Source organism: Pleurodeles waltl, chromosome 11 (genome assembly GCF_031143425.1).
Source record: "Pleurodeles waltl isolate 20211129_DDA chromosome 11, aPleWal1.hap1.20221129, whole genome shotgun sequence".
Taxonomy (NCBI): Eukaryota; Metazoa; Chordata; class Amphibia; order Caudata; family Salamandridae; genus Pleurodeles; species Pleurodeles waltl.
This window is the reverse complement of record NC_090450.1, coordinates 181,661,934-181,676,230: the sequence shown is the minus strand read 5'-3', so window position 1 is coordinate 181,676,230 and position 14,297 is coordinate 181,661,934.

The following is a 14,297-nucleotide window of genomic DNA, read 5'->3' as shown; positions in this document are numbered from 1 at the left end:
AGAATATGTTGGTAAGGTAGAAATGTCTAAAGGTAGGCCATCCTCGCTCTTAATAATATTATAGAAAAGGTGTCTTACCTAGAGCACTGTATAAAGATGTGATGGTTGAAGTATCAGAGAATTGTATAGTAGAGACTATTATAAGGTCCTATCTAATAAAAGATAACATAAACAAAACACGAGTTGTAATAGAGGAATAGTATGACTGATATATAATAACATAATATTCACGTTGTGTAGATAATGTAGGACAGAATGTTGTAATACAAAACAAGTCTTTCAAGTGCTAATTCTAATCCCAAACACTCATGATGGCAATATACATTAGGATCCATGTGCAAAGACACGGGATCAGCACCCTCCCTACAGTGAGGTCAACAAAGAACTAAAGGTACAGGTTCTGTGGAACCTAACTTTTCGATAGTAATGAATTTGTTTGTGTATATACCGACTGACTCTACAGCACTAATCATAATTTCTATGACACAATGAACCTGCTCATTTTGTTTCTTTCTAAATTAAATGTTTTAAGTTTTACCAGTTTGATTCAATCAATATGGCTTCAAGTGTGCTGGACTTTTGTCATAAGTAAGACTGTTAGTGCTCTAGTTGTACTTTAGATCGCTCTGGCAGGCTGTAGTAGAACACAGGGGAATCAACTGACAGGCTGCTCCTGTTGGAAGTACATGGTTTACTGGGAATGTCAGACTTTATTCTCATATGGCTGAGAAAGACGATGTGAATTTACAGAAAATATGCTCTCATTTAAGGTTAGAAAGCACCTTCCATAACTTCTATGGGAAAATCAGGAGAACACAGCTTCCCTCAAATATCATTCATGAAATTCTAGCAGGGTAAAATTACCTTAGAGCTATCACAAATCCTAAAGTTAGTATGTTACCATCAACAAATGTTGTAAATTAAATGTTCACCCTTTACACATTTTCCGTTTTGTGACCCGCAAAACCTGCCATTCACTACAATGCATTTCAAAGGGGTGCTATCATGTATATTGTTCCCAAGATGGTTGTCATCACTTTCTGCTTGATATGCTGACAGCCAATCAGATCTCACCATGAGATCTGTGCTTAGGCTCCACCCAGATACACAGATTTCTTTTTCATTTCATTTCTCAAAAAATACTGAACAAATTTACACCAATAATAAAAGCACTCTTTGTGGACCAAGAGCTTCCTTCATGCCAAATTTGGGGTAATTCCATTGAGCAGTTCAGGCTGTAGTCATGTCTAAAATCTCTATTGGAATTAAAAGGTGAAATGCACTTTTTTTGACCCCCCCTTTTCTCTGCTACCACTTGAGGGATCACCCAAAAACTTTCCATTAACATCAAGATTCTTGGGCATGCTTTTTTGGGAAAATTTCGTGAACATTCCCTAAATGGTGCCAAGATATACCCATGTTAAAAAAAGCTTTTTCTATTGAAACTCAGGTGCTAACTATAACTACCTACTGACGACCACCAGTAGGTCACATATATATATATATATATATATATATATATATATATATAGTTGACTATGACTATGTAGTCATAGTTAGGTATATATTTCTTTAGAAAGAGTTTTTTTTTTTACTTTGGCCCCGTTTGATGAGTCTTCACAAAACTGTCCACAAAAAAAGTTCAACCACCTCACCTCCTTCCTGGAAAATGTCAAAGTAATCTGTAAAGTGGGGGCCAGGAAAAAGGTGGGGGGTCCCAAAACACAAGATCCCCATGCATTTTCTATAGACTTCTTTAAGACGGAAAAAACTGATGAATGGAATTACACCAAAATGGGGAGTAAGCTAGAGCTTGGTCCGCAGCTTGTGCTTTTTGTGTTTTGGTGTAAATCGTTTCAGTAGTTTTTGAGAAATTAAGAGGCAAAAATAATTGTACATTTTGGCAGTTGGCCTCGCAAATGTCTCAAGAAACTCTTGCAGGAGCACCAATTTAAAAATAGAGATTCTCATTGGTTCAGGAGGCTTTATTTCCCTTGGGCCATCTTGTTCCCATATGATGGTGTGCTCTCATTGGCTGCCAGCAACATGAGAAAAATGTTGCTTGCAGTCATTACAGGACTTGAGGATTTAGTCCCAAGTCCTGAAGTAATACAAAAATAAAGATTGTGTGGCATGTTAGGGATACCCCGACCTCCTAGTCCCCATGGGGCGACCCAGTGGGAACCCTGGGGCCAAAAAGAAAAAAATACTGCTATCCTGCAAGACTCTCTCTCTCTCTCTCTCCCAAAAAATGGCGACTGGGATGTATTTATAAACTATAAGCCCCGGGTACCCTACCCACTGGAATGTTTTCATAATGGGTAGAGGGGCTACATAACCCCTCTCCCTGAGCCTCAAAATGCCCTGGGGAGCACACCCCTGGGGCCAAAATGTTAAGTATGGGGAGAGGTGACATGAGTTCCACCCTCCCCAAGCCATCGGAGGCCCCAAGGAGCCCTCCCCCCCACCAGAAGTAAACCATTAGTAAAGGTAGCAATGTCTTCTCCTAGACGTGCAGTAAAAGGTTATGTAGACAAATACTATTTTTTGTTTTAGCATCTCCCAGACAGATTTTACTAGCTCTGCTCAAGAAAGTCCACTCAATGCTAGATCTGCACTCTGAATGTGTTCAGTGGTTAACTCTTGTTTTAAGACTGGAACTCATCCCTCCCTTTCCACAAACTTTTTTTTTTCATTTTCAGAAGAGATACTTATATCTTTGGGGCTTGTGATGGTTTCTCATAAAGCCGAGTCTGGTGTTCCTTCACTGAATTCCATAACTATTTACATTAGTAACATGTTTGTACTTTACCTGCAGTCAAGGTAGGTACTTAGCACCTGATTACGATGTTGGCAGATGGGATGCTCCATCACAAACGTGACAGATATCCTGCCCTCTGTTTTACAAGTTCCTTAGGATATAATGGAACTTGTAATATTGGAGATAGGATATCTGTCACATTTGTGACAAAACATCCCAAACGCAAAGGTCATGATCAGGCCCTCCATGCCTTATGTGCAAAGCCATTTTGCACTTGCTAATCCTCTGATTCGCAAATTAGAGGGTTTGTGACTGAAAAAAACCCATTCTTTTTCTATGTACAAAACCCACTTTGTGAGTCAGACAGGCATTCATTTTGAATAACTGCAATGAAGAAAGGGAGTGAAAGGGGAGTCTACTTGTAATTGTGATTTGGGAAGGTATGTACCAGTGGTTCACAAACCAATGATACAAACGCATAGTTGCACTTGTAATCCATTGCAGTGGTACTGACTCCGTAAAGGATGTAGCAACAACTTAATGCAAATGTAGGAATAGTGGTCTGCTTCCCTTTCAATCCTGTGCTTATTGCCAGATACCTAGGGTTCACCCATAGCTACATAACTAATTAATATTAATTAGACAGCTATTTGTGTGACCCTTTGAAAGAGTTCATCTTGCAGTGTGTTTATAGGTCTTTCATAAAATGCGTTTAGAAAACATTTCTGACATTTCTGTAGCACCACCACTATTCTATAGAAGTCAGATACAAAAAATAATGTTCAATTGTTTCTGTTGTCAATTGATCACACATTTTTAGGTCTGACCTACAAAAAGGCTGTAGCAATCTGTTTTGAAGACATATTTTCTGCAAAGCAATATGTAGAACGGGCTTAGGCGAGCACTTTGCTCGTGATTAGTTGGTATTCATAAATGCCATAACTGTTTGTTAATTCCTCAATGGCTTTCCTCCCTATTTTTGTGTTTGTTTCTCATGGGATCAGTGTTATCCTTCCACTGACTTAAGGGGACTCTTTTTATTTCTCTTTCAGAACTTCATGGAAGCATATAGGGCCATATGTATGAAAACATGAGTTTGCGAATCGCAACTAGCGATTTTTAAGAAATCGCTATTTCCGAGTCGCAATTGGCCATGTAACAAAATTGCGATTTGGAATCAACGATTTCTTAAAAATCAATATTTGTGGTTTGCGAGGACCATTTACCGAATCGCAATTTGCATTCTCGCAATTTGCGATTTTTTTGCGATTCGATAAAAAATCGCAAATTGCGAGAAAGTTTGAGAATGCACACCTGGAGGAGCCTGATGACATCACCAGCAGGGAATGAGTCATCCCAGGCAGTTTCAGGTGCCACACCCAAACCAGCATCCTGAGAGAGCGCAGCCCAGCCACACAGAGCAGCACTCAGCAGGAGCAGAAACACCTGATCCAGGATGGAGACCCCAGGACCAGCACAGGAGAAGGTAGAAAGGAAGCACAAGCTTAAATTTAGTGAACAGGAGTTTGAGGTCCTGACTGAGGAGGTGGTGAGGAGCCATGACCTCCTGTTCGGGAAAAGTTCACGCCAGGTTCCTGAGAGTGAAAAGAGAAGATTATGGCTGGACATCCAATCCAAAATCTGCACCATTGGAGTGGCACAGCGCTCCATCGAGGAAATAAAAAAAAGGTGGTCCGACCTGCACTCCCGTGCAAAGGAGAGGGTGGCAAGGAGACTTGCGGAGGTCAGGGGTACAGGTGGCGGACCACCAACAGAAGCACCATCCACACCATCGGAGGACCTGGTGGAATCCACACTCCTCCCTGAAGCTGTGACTGGGGACACAGACATCGACACCTCCGGCACACCGATTACCAGCCAAGGTAAGTGCAATGATGTTTGGGAACCCGATATGTGTATGCACAAAAGCCCCTTAGGAATTAGCATGTAATGTGAAGCAGTGTGTGAAGTAGTCCAGTCCACATCTTAGAAGCAGCACAACAATGCATTATGGGAGTGGCAGTCCACAAACTAGTACAGACAGTAGCATAACAATGTAATGAAGTATAGTGACACCCAAGGTAACACAACACACACAACACCGTGTAGAGCAGTACCTGTTCCTTTATTGCCATTTTCTGACAGATAATGTAACATACAGAACTGACATTCTGCATAGTGTTGTTGCAGGTGGGCCAGGCCCAGCAGCCACACAAAGTACATGTGTAGGAGAGACGGACACCCATCAGCCCTCAGATACCAACACCAGTGGGTCCCTCCACATGTCCACTGTCCACCGCAGGCCCAGGGCACTACCACTGCCAGAGTTGAGCGGCGACTCGGATGAGCACTTGGAAGGGTCAAGCCCACCGTCAGCACCAGACAGGCGCAGACAGATTCTGGAGGGCAGGGGTCAGCCAGCACCACGCAGGATTGAAACAAAGTCCCAGCAGCAACATCATGAGGCAGGTGAGGGTCCGTCCTTATTCAGGGGCCTTGAGGCTGCTATGTTGCAGCAGCAGCGTCTGCAAAATAAGCGGTTCCTCAGTTTAGACCGGAACCTGCGAGTGCACAACCGAAACATGATGGGCCTGCATCGCCAACTGGACGCACTAAATGGCAATATTTTACAGCTGCGTGAGGGACAGGTGCAGGCTTCAGAGGACACCAGGGACCTAACAAGTGCGGTCCTTGACCTCTGGCAGTAGCTGCGCAATGAAAGGGTTAGCCGGCGCAGACAGGAACACAGGTTCCGGACAATGTTTAGCAGCTACTGCTGGTCCTCCAACAGGATGACAAATTCCACTGCACTAATCGCCTGTTGCGCAGTGGCGGCACAAGTGGAGGCTGCACATAGCAGCAGGGACATTGTCCAGGGACTAGTTCACATCACAAATGTGATTGAACACATAATGGGACAAAGATCTGCCACTCCCAGTGAGGTAGCCTTGGGGGACACTGAGGACAGTTCAAGCCTCGGTAGTGTTGCCGTACCAGCAGCAGACACCAGACAGCGCAGTGCCAGGCACAGCACTGCCACTGAAGGTGACAATCGAGGTGCCAGTGACTTAACTGGGCACCCAAGTGGTGTGCGTGAGAAAAGAAAGTGACTCTTGCCGCCATTACACTGCTGATGCCACTATCAGGGAATAGTGCGTGACTCTGTTCATTAGTTTATTTGCGTTTGTGACATCACCTGTTTCATTTATTTCTCAATCATTCATTACCTGACGTAAGGTAATAAATTTATATCACTACAGGTACAGTTGTCAGTGGATTTTTGTCATTCATACTCACGTCTGAAATGGTTGTGTGTGATGTCGTCCCGCCTTTGCCTTCCCTCTGCTGCACTGGTCCTGTCTGCTGGCTGTAGAGGTGGTATGGGATCGTCATCCTCATCTGATTCAGTGTCACTGATTTCTATAGGTATGCCCCTTGTGGAGGCAACGGAAGCGACTCTTCAGCAGTCCAAATGTGCGCTCCACCATGTTGCGGGTTGCCCTGTGTGCTGCATTGTATCTCCGTTCTGCTGGTGTTGTGGGATTGAGGTAGGGTGTCATCATGTAGGTGCGCACTGCGTAGGCACTGTCTCCTGGAAGGGACAGAGGGTGTGATGAGTAACTGAGCCATCTGACATGGGTTCGCCATCTATGCACCAGTGTACAGAGTGACATTACCTAGTAGATATCCTTCACCAAACTCCCCAGTTAGCAGTCTTGTGTGAATGCCGCTGTGGCGAAAGATGTACGAATCATGTGTGCTCGCTGGATACCTGGCCACGAGATCAGTTATGATATAGGAGGCATTGCATATCACCTGAATATTCATGGAATGTTGGTATTTACGGTTTCAGTACACATAATCTGTGGCTGATGGTGGACAGATTGCCACATGTGTGCCATCTATGGCACCTAGGACATGGGGGAACTGTGCTATCTGGTAAAACTCTATTTTTGTCTGCTGTATTTCCTGTGGGGTGTGGTGGAATCTGATGTACTGTTGTAGTTTGCTTAGCATGGCGTTGATAAATGCATTGAAAAATCTGGAGAGGGTACTCTGTGAAAACCCTCCAGCTGCTGCTATGACCCCTTGATAGCTCCCTGAGGCAAGTAGGTGTAGGGAGCATAATACCTGCACATGGGTGGGTATGCTGTGAGTCCTTAGTGTTCTGCACTGCAGTATGGGTTGTAGCTCAGCTATCAGATCAAGTATCATGGCTGAGTTCAACCTATACCTCTCAGATACTTCCTCCTCTGTCAGGTCAAAAAGTGTAATGCGCACTCTGAAAATGCGCTCCTGTCTCCTCCTCCCTCTCCTCAAACCTGCCAAGATCCTCATCCTCCTCGCCATGACGTAGAGTGCAGCCATTGTGGAAATGAGTCTGAGGCATTCTGGGCCTCTTTATATAGGTTGCACCTGTTTACCACCTGGTTTCACTTAGTGGTATTTTGCATGTGCAAAATGCCACTCTGCGAAAAATCGCAAATTGCGATTTTTTGATGCATCTATTTGCGACTTGGATTTTGCGAATCGCATTTTGCGCCTCGCAAATTCCTACTGTAAATACTGAATCACAAAATGCGACTCGCAAAACCAGGTTGCAACGCAAATAATCGAAAATTTTGCGATTTCTTATTTTTGGTCTGCGAATGCCTTTCATGTATCGCAGCCCACGTTTTTGCACTCGCAAACGGCCGATTTTTGCAATTCGCACCGTTTGCGAATGCAAAAACTTTTCATACATCTGGCCCATAGTTTCTTTTCTTGTTTTTTCCACAGTCCTCTTGTCAGCCCTATCATCTCTGTCCCACATCTCTCTCTTTCAGCCCACTGCTCATCTGTCACATCTCATTTAATTGTATTACATTTTATCTAAAGGACCCATGCCTCTCACTTTATCTCCATCTGCTTCACCAATCCTCCTTCTGTTGCTCTCTAGCACACCCCTAACCTTAGCCACCCCACCACCCATTTTAGTTTTATTCTTTTAACCTGTTTTTTAGGGTGTGACAGCTGGAAAGGGCTCAATGGCTGTTTGCTTCTTTTGTAGTGATGCTGCATTCTTTATTTTATAATTTTAAATTTACTATTCTGGTTCTGAGCCACATTGGAATGGTAAGTAAAACTGCCAAAACTGATGCTGGTGTGTGATGATATATGTGCATGCATGCACACATACTGTTGCCACCTTCAAATTGTTTCTTAAATGCTTTGTTTATGCATCGGTGCACATGTGCTGCATGCACTGGCTGCTATTTAGACATTTTAATTTACCATTCTAACATGACCACCAGACATTTTCGAACAGTAAATTAAAAATGGAACTTTAGAAGTAAAACATTCAGAAGCAGCAGTGCAAACTGGAATTGGCAAAAACAATAGGTTGACACTGACTTCTTAACAGGAAGCCTAATTGGCTATGCCTATGCTTGGTTCTTTTGTGATTCGACCTTTTAGAAAGATATTGTTCATATCTCAATACATGTTCATTTCAAGGTGTTCGTGAGACATAAAACTAAAGCCAACTTTAAGAGTTTTTTATTGCATCATTAGATTTCACAGGGAAATTAAGGAACTACAAACTATCAAGCTCAGGTGATTTCTAAGAAGTTTATTATAAAATTGTATCTATTTTAAACTCCAATATGTATCCAAACCTCCTGCTAGCGCAGGTGTAGTAATAAAATTATCAGCAAGTGTTCATGTATTCTGAATAAGTGATTTGTGTAGAAAATATAATAATGTAGAAAAATAATGCAGGCATTTGAAAGTGTGATTAGGAAGAGTGGCCGCCAATGTTAACAAAGTGTACTTACTAGTACTGTGAAATGTTGGATATATGTGTGACTAATGTAGTAATATGTCATATTAAGGGTTATGCATTATGCTCTAGCTTTATTAATTGTAGGCCTTAACTTAGTGAGTGTCTTGGCCTAGTTTCCAGGCCTCATGTCAAAGCTGTATTTCTTAATGTTTAATAACTGGTTGTCCTAGAGAGTTAAACTGTGATTTTCATTTTGCATTGTTTAAATGTGCTCACAACTGAAGGTTCTCATGAGAACCGAATGCTAGAAGATGCTGTTCTTGCTAATTTAACATTTTGTGTGTAATGTGTGTGAGACTGACTTTCTCCGGAGGAGAACAATGGAGATACTGACTGGAGTGGAAGCTGCAACAATATTGTTACCTGACAAGCCGCATGATGGGGACATTACAGGACAAACCAATCAAAGAAATGTGAATGTAATAATGGTAGAATTCATAGATTTGAAGTTTTAGTTTTATTGGACAAAATGTGAACATGTGATTAACTGACCAATGGGGATTTGGGAAGTAGTTTTACTAGTTTTAATTTAATGACACTGCACTGAGAGAAGACTCCGTCATTGCCCATTTTCTTGCTGGCCGAAAGGTCAATATTTTCCTCTGCGTCTTGACAAGAGAGGTGCTTAACTTTAATGCTTAAAGACTTTGCATTTTCTGAACTTTAATGTAGAATCCTGATGCCTTGCTGATCGACTGATGTCCTGAGGACGAGGACTGACTCTACTTGCTGATCCACACTGAGGACAGGTATTATGAATTAGACTGTTGACTATCATGTGTATTTACTTTTCCTTTCTAGGTACCAACTGCACTGTTTTGATAGAGCCATAGTTAGATGTTTTTCCAAATTTGTGTTACTAAATTGTTTTGCTTGAAGCCCTACATGCTGATGCTAATCTGATGTTAGTTAAGGATCCTCACTAATAAAATTCTACTAGTAGGGAATAAAGTTTGATTAATTTTCTCTGCTGAATTCAAATGTATGTAATCACTTTGACGTAGTTGACTTTTCTATTAATTTGCACTGTAACCTTAGAATGTGTTGTAGTACACGCTTTGATTAGTTTACGTTTCCTCCGCCGCGTTGCACAGCCAGTATTGTTTCTGTATGTGTTTTATTTGATTTTTAGATTAATTTACATGATCTTAGCATTGTTAATACAGGAAAATAAATATTCTAACTTTTAGTAAAAGGTGTGGTTGTTCATGACTGAAAGGTCATGGTGCAGGGCAATTACTGACTACATTGATTATTGGTGTTATTGATTGTTATTGACTATTGATATTGTGTATTAGTTATTGATTATGTACTGGAGCTATTGGTAAGAACATCTTGATTACGAGTCAAAAGGTTCATCGACCTATTTCCGTCCCCTTGTAAGTTTACTTATTAAGGTCAGACGTACTAGCACTCCCACTCACTATTCTGCAGCACGGAGAACTTTAAGTTTATAAGCTTGTATGTTACACCTGCCAGCCATATGGTGGTCTTCCTCCAAACATTTTACCTTACTCCTCATATTTTTCTGATGTCATTTTTGTTGGCCTTAGGGCTCTGTGCGCCTTACCACTGCTAATCAGTGCTAAAGTGAGTGTGCTAACTCCTTAAAACATGGTAACATTGCTATCACCCAATTAGCGTACTTAATTTACTTATAAATCCCTAGTAAAGGGGTACTACATCTACCGAGGGCTTGTAAATTAAATGCTACGAGTGGGCCTGCAGCACTTATTATTCCACCCATTGTAAGTAGCCCTGTAAACATGACTCAGGCCTGCCGTTACAGCCTATGCGTGCAGTTTTGAACTCCCATTTTGACCTGGCAAAATTACCCCTTTTGCAGGGCTCAACCCTGCTTTTTTAATATTTGTATCACACCTATGGTGGGCCCTAAGCAGCCCAGGGGGCAGGGTTCAGTATAAGTAAAAAGTACAACATGTAATCTTAAATTTTGCATGTCCTGATAGCGAAGAACTCTTAAATACGTTTCCCTATTGCAAGGCCTGCCTCTCCCATAGGATAACATTGAAGTTACCATAGTACATTTAATATGTGTAAATTCCAAAAGGAATGGGGTAAACAGTTCATGTTTGGTGTCTTTGGAATTGTTATGAACAATCCTCTTTTATGGTCGGATTTTTTGTTAGAATTTTACCACTTTTAGAAAGATAGAATTTTCTAGCATTAGCCATGTAGTGTTTGCAACCTGTCCCTGGGTCGCTTGACTGGATGATGTTGGGAGCTGGCCTTTGTGTATTCTTTCTAGACAGCCACACACAACTGTGAGCTTAGGTGTACCTGGATGGACCATTACTGGCAGGATGGGAGAACGGAGTTAAGCATAACCCCACATACACCTGAATTGACTGTGTCCTGCCTCCACACAAAGGATTGCAAATCCCCTGTAGTTTGTCTGGAGTTAGGACCTGTAGAGGCATCTCCCACTTCAAAGGGGGCACCAGGTATAAATATGAGACCTCAGACACCAATTCTTCAGTGAAGTTCTGTACCTATGGAAGACTCTCTGGGGAAGAAGGACTGCTGTGCTGCTGACAAGACTGCGACTCTGCTCTACTTCTGCCCTAAAGGACTGCTGCCTGCTATATTGACCTGCTGCCCTCTTGCCTGAATCTGAAGCACTGGACCTGTAACCTAAACCCAGGAGAGCCAGAGTGACACCAAGGGCTAGTCACCAGTTCCTGAACTCTGCATCTGTGAGTCCTACTCTGCCAAGGGATGCCACCTCAGACTTGAACTCTTGGAAGTGAGCATGGAGGTGCTCTGTCAGCCCATCTGTGGATCCAGGAGAACCAACACATCTCCGCACCTGCTTGGCACTATACCAAGCAGAACCGATGCATTGCCTCTGCTGTGTGGATTTTTCCATCGCCAGTACTTTCTATTGCAGCCTTGCAGCCCCTTCGAACTGACACATCACCTTGACTGTGTGACCCATTCTCGATGCAAGACTTTGCATTGCAAGCCATCACTGACGGGATCCCTGATGACGATGCATGCCCTTGCACCACAGTCTCACAGCCCCTTGGAACTGACACATTGCCTCAGCTACGTGACACATCCTCAGAGCTGGGATTCGCATTGAAAGCCCTCATAGACGAGATCCATGAAAATGATGCAGGACCTCACATCGCCGCCTCACAGATCCTCATAACCATGAAACTAACTTCTTCCCTGTAGCTGACCCATGCTCCATTGCAGTTTGCCTTAACTTGTCATTTTATCCCAGTCCAGCACATTCAGATATCTGTGGTTGTTGCTTTGTGGTTTTTGGTGCTATTTTCACTTAAACCTTCAAAACTGCATATCTCAGGTTCTACTGATTGGATATTTGTCTCTATGGTCTTGTATTATTTATTACAGATTACCCTATTTTTCTGATCTGGTGTTGGATCCTTTTTGTGGTGTGTTTTCACTTTTGTTACTGTTTGAAGTGTTGCACAAATGCTTTACACATTGCCCTGAGGTAAGCCTGACTGCTGTGCGCTAAGCTACCCAAGGGTTGAGCACAGGTTAACTTAGGGCTTGCTTGTAAATTCACTCTGACATGGATTGTGATTCCTGCTTCAGTGGGGGTTCACTGCCCTCAACCAGGAAATGCAATTTCTTACTTGCTAGGTATAAAGAACTACTTGACAACCAAGTTTCTTGTGAAGTCTCAGTGTAGGTGGAATGGATGATCAAAGGTAAAAGAACCCATGGTTGAATCTTAAAAGAGGCTGTTTGGAGTGCATTTATGCATTTCACTGAGACCAACCTCTTCCTTTACAGCATGAGGATATTCAAAGCCATCACCTTTTTGCTAGGAGCTGCAAATAGCCAGCCTCATCAGTAAGAGAGTGAGTCTGAACTGCATACGGCTGAAATCCGAAGTGGATTGGAACATAGGATGGCAAATGATGGACTGGAATACAGCCTGACTAATTGCCAATGGCTGAGTCTTTCTGTAAGCATTTCACCAGTCACTTTTGTGTTTTCTCAGTGTGCTGTGCTACAGGCGAAGGGTACGCCCAGATGTGGGTCCAGTGGTTACTGTGCAACAGGCCTCAAACTATACCTCACTAATGGAGACTAGGTTGAAAGTGGTCTGAGATTATTTTAGTATCTGTTCAGATGAAGCTTGTGGTTGCAATATGGACTGAGCAACACCAGTTGGAATAGGAACAGTAATGATTTTCAAATGGCTGGTCTCAGCCTACAGTGCCATAGTGGGCGAAAAGGGAATCCTGACTAAGCAATCTCCAAAGGCTGAGTCTTTTGAGAATATTCCATCCATCACTTTTGTATTTTTTATCATTGTGGGATGATTAATTTGGTCGTATTTCCATCTATGGATACATCATTTACATGGAACCTTAGTGAAAACCTTAAACTCTTTCAGCAATTTGGAATTGTGAATCTCTTCGAATACTGTTCTGGCCTAGTTTAATATAATGTTTGCATTTCAGGGAGTTGAGACATTTTCTTCTGTGTCCCCCAGTTAGCTAAAGAAAATAGTTTCATGATGATAGATTCTATTTTCAACAAAGACAGAAAAGAGTCAAAGGTGTGGGAACAGGCCGGATGGTTAGTGTGGACCCAATCATTGTGCTCCAGAGTGCAGCTGCCGGCAAAATAGCAGCACTTCCCATGCACTTTGAACCTTCTTTTCTCCCATACCGATTAAACATATTCTAGTTTGAGTTCAGCCAGGTTTTGCTGATACTCTCTCCCATTGCGATTAAGATACGATATGCTCTAGAACAGCTGCATACATAACTTGGAAAGTTCAGATAATAAAATGTGAGTCATGGAGAGGTAAGCATGTGCTTAGATAACTATTCTACAGATGAGGGCAAAGGCTCTTCCTGCAAAGGCCACATGTGAATCTGGAAAGATCATGAGATACAACCTTGAGAGGGTCGCACAGTGGAAGTAGCATGAAATGTGATGTGACTTTAAACTGTTAAACTATTAAATAGTAAGATCAAAACCAATAAAGAATGGAACTGCACACAGTGGCAGGCATGGAATTAGAGGCTGAACCCAAGTATTGATCTCAACCCTCCAAGGATCTTATGACATACACTCTGTATTTAATTTAAATCTTTCTTCTTTAACCAAGTGATTAATAATAATCAACTGCAAATGGTAAACCGCAACATGATGCAGAATAATTGAAAAGTAAATTCTAAACAGAAGATTTTTTCCTTTATGTTTTTTGAAGAAACGTTTTCATTCTCGAGAACAATCTTAAACCCCACCCCAGACATGAAATGTAAAATTAAAATATTGCCGTGTCTTCTCTTTTTTGTGAATAAGATTGAGTCAGATGACAACTTTAAAAAAACAAATTGATTAACATGCATTACAACTAGACTCCAATTGTAGATGAGTGCTGAAACTTTGAATATATTGCTTGTAATGCTATTAATTCACACAATATCAAAATCTTATATTAAAAGCATTTTAGCAAGCATAATTATACCACTCAAAAAGATTGGTTGTGGCACTTTTTGCCGACCGAGTCGAGATTCATGTAATTTTCTTTTGGAAATTACGCAAAATGCACATACAAGTACACAAACATATGAGCTATTACACAAAATGCTGATCTGGAATTTTTTATTCTATATTTATTTCGCGTGAAAAGTACTCTTACATCCTCCCTGGATGGTAAACGCATGTAAAAAAAAATGCCATAGTACCGCT